This window comes from Cyprinodon variegatus, unplaced genomic scaffold (genome assembly GCF_000732505.1).
Source record: "Cyprinodon variegatus isolate N-32 unplaced genomic scaffold, C_variegatus-1.0 Scaffold58, whole genome shotgun sequence".
NCBI lineage: Eukaryota > Metazoa > Chordata > Actinopteri > Cyprinodontiformes > Cyprinodontidae > Cyprinodon > Cyprinodon variegatus.
Window position 1 is genome coordinate 1,031,250 of NW_015150511.1, and position 2,613 is coordinate 1,033,862.

General features: G+C 33.7%; 1 protein-coding gene across 1 annotated transcript in view; it reads right to left on the reverse strand.

Moving 5' to 3' along the window:
* pik3cb (phosphatidylinositol-4,5-bisphosphate 3-kinase catalytic subunit beta) overlaps nt 1-2,613 on the reverse strand; it is a 131,608-nt gene that overhangs the window by 52,057 nt on the left and 76,938 nt on the right. The gene's annotated exons all lie outside the window — the stretch shown is intronic.

Here is a 2,613-nt window from a genome sequence, read left to right on the forward strand (position 1 = left end):
TTAGCGTCCTTCCTTTCTAGCAAGGCAGGCTAATGTTAGCATACTTCCTTTCTAGCAAGGCAGGCTAATGTTAGCATACTTCCTTTCTAGCAAGGCAGGCTAATGTTAGCATACTTCCTTCCTAACAAGGCAGGCTAATGTTAGCATCCTTCCTTCCAGGATTGATGTTATTCAAGAAAGAGGAGTATAAACGCAGTTATTGGACTTTTCTGGTTTGAACTTAGAACAAAAAAATGCCTGTTTGAGATAATCCATGTTTCTACATTAAGAGACTTTTAAAATAATCTTTATTCCGTTTTCGATAAAAACCTAATAAATTTGAGTAAAAAACTTGAATGCTTTTCTAAAATGAGATCTATTAAATCATCCACTAATACAGGACGCGCTGAAGCTCATCTCTATTTATAGCCCAGCACTGACCTGATACCAAAGAAGGAATTATAATTTCCTGGAGGTTAAATAGAAATGTCATCCATCAATAATTAACAGAATATGGTCAGATGATGGGTTTTAGCTTCCCGCTGAAAACAGCTGAGAAATAAAAACTGCTCTGAAAAACAACAGGGAAACTGTGAAGCAATCCTGATGATGAAACAATAGTTTGTTACAGTTGGATCACAGACAGCAAAACAAACTTCCCCTCCGTACAGCAGCTTATTGTGTCCGACCTCCAAAATAAGACTTCCTGCCTACGTCCACCTGAATGCACTGGCACAGATGGCCTCTCTTTCTGTGATGTTAATCAAAGTTGTTACACAGAGTGTGCAGGAACAGGACCATCTGTTTTTATTTGAAGATAGCATCGCTTCTGTATGAGCGATGAGAAGACTGCGAGGACACAGACGAGCGTTGGGAGGTGCAGAGGGGTTGGTTTTAATCAGCGATCTGTTCCCAGGAGCTGAAAGGCTAATATAAGAGAGAGTCACAGAGACTGGCATCATTTCACTGATGGTTTTGACCCACTTAGTGCCGTCACATGTCTTGATCGTTGGGCTCGGTCACGTGACGTGTGTGAAGCTGCCAACTGTGAGCAGAAAACAAGGCTGGAGCTACAGTAACACGAGCGTGCGCTGCAGGGGTCACATGGTACCCTTTCTGTTCACACAAGGTGGTTTTGTCTTATGTATCAGAGCAGAAAGTCACATTGCTATTCCAGGTCCTTTCTGCAGACTGAAGAGGAACAAATCAATACGGGCCTGCCAGGGGTTCGGCTTAAGGATCTATTATTACACCGCTTTGGTTGAACTGGTCCCACATCAGGGGTGCAGAGCATCTTAGTGTCCTAAATGCACAATTTAAGGGAGAACCGGTTTCAGCAAGAGAATGAATTAATCAAAGTACTCCAGATATTTATTGTGTGCAACTTTTTTGGTCGATCTTGAAACAGAGTGGAGTTTAAGTGATTTTTGTTCCATTATTGTTACAAACATTTTAATTAATCACTTTTTATCATGTTTGTTTTCATATTCTATTTTATTAAATTTGATCTTTTTCAAAAACTTACTAATCTGTTTACCTTTAATATCCTTTTTTTTTTTAAAGAGACATGAAACATTTTGTTTTTGTCCTTTCAATGTACATTGGAAGACAATGTTATTGTTTAAAGTCATGGATCCTTTCATTGTTTTGCTTATATACAATGTAAATAAGGCAAATCTTATTTATTTATACCTACAATGTATAGTAATTCTATTCATTCTTAAAGTCGTAGGGAAATCATATTTAAATGTCAAATTCTTCTGGCTTAAGTATATAAAAGTACTCTATATCAGACTATATTGCCCCAAAACTTAGGATTTTTTTTTTTTTTTTTATAGAAATTTTCTGTACGGCCAAGTGCTGGATGTTAAACTAAATCTCTTAATAGATCTAAAATTAAATTACCTGCACTGAAAAGTTACACAGTTTTGCTTTAAAAACTATGGAGTGAATTGTGATCAATTACTGTTGCGAGCAAAGAAAACATTTTTGTAAATGGAAATGTGAATAAAACGCAATCCAGAAATACAACTTTAAAAAAAAAACTTCTTAATAAAAAAACAAAAATAAAAAGGTTTTAGGAAAAACTTTGCTGTTTTCTCAGATTTTCTTTTTCCATATTTAATTTTTGAATTTATTTTCAGAAAAAAGTTTACTAATTTCATTGTTTTCAAACAGCGTTTCACAGATCCCATTCCATTCAGCTCAAGCCCAATAAAAACGCTTAAATGCGGAAAACAATTATATGATTAAAAATAATAAATTCCAAGAAAACTGTAAATTTACACTTAAAATGGCTTTTTTTTCCAGTTTTATTTCTCGATTGTACTTGCAACAATAATGAAACAAAAATCACTCCATATAAAAGCAGGACTTCACTTTTTAACTATGGAGGATAAAAAGTGCCAAAATTAAATAAATAAATACAGCATTAAATACAAATTAAATGTGTCAATAATTAATTAAATATGGAATTAAATAAATAAATGTGTCATTCATTAATTAAAACCACGTCACTAATATAAAGTGCCACAATTAAATAAATAAATACAGCGATAAACAATTAATTAAATGTGGAATTCATTAAATAAATAAGGAATTAAATATATAAATGTGTCATTAATTTAATAAAAT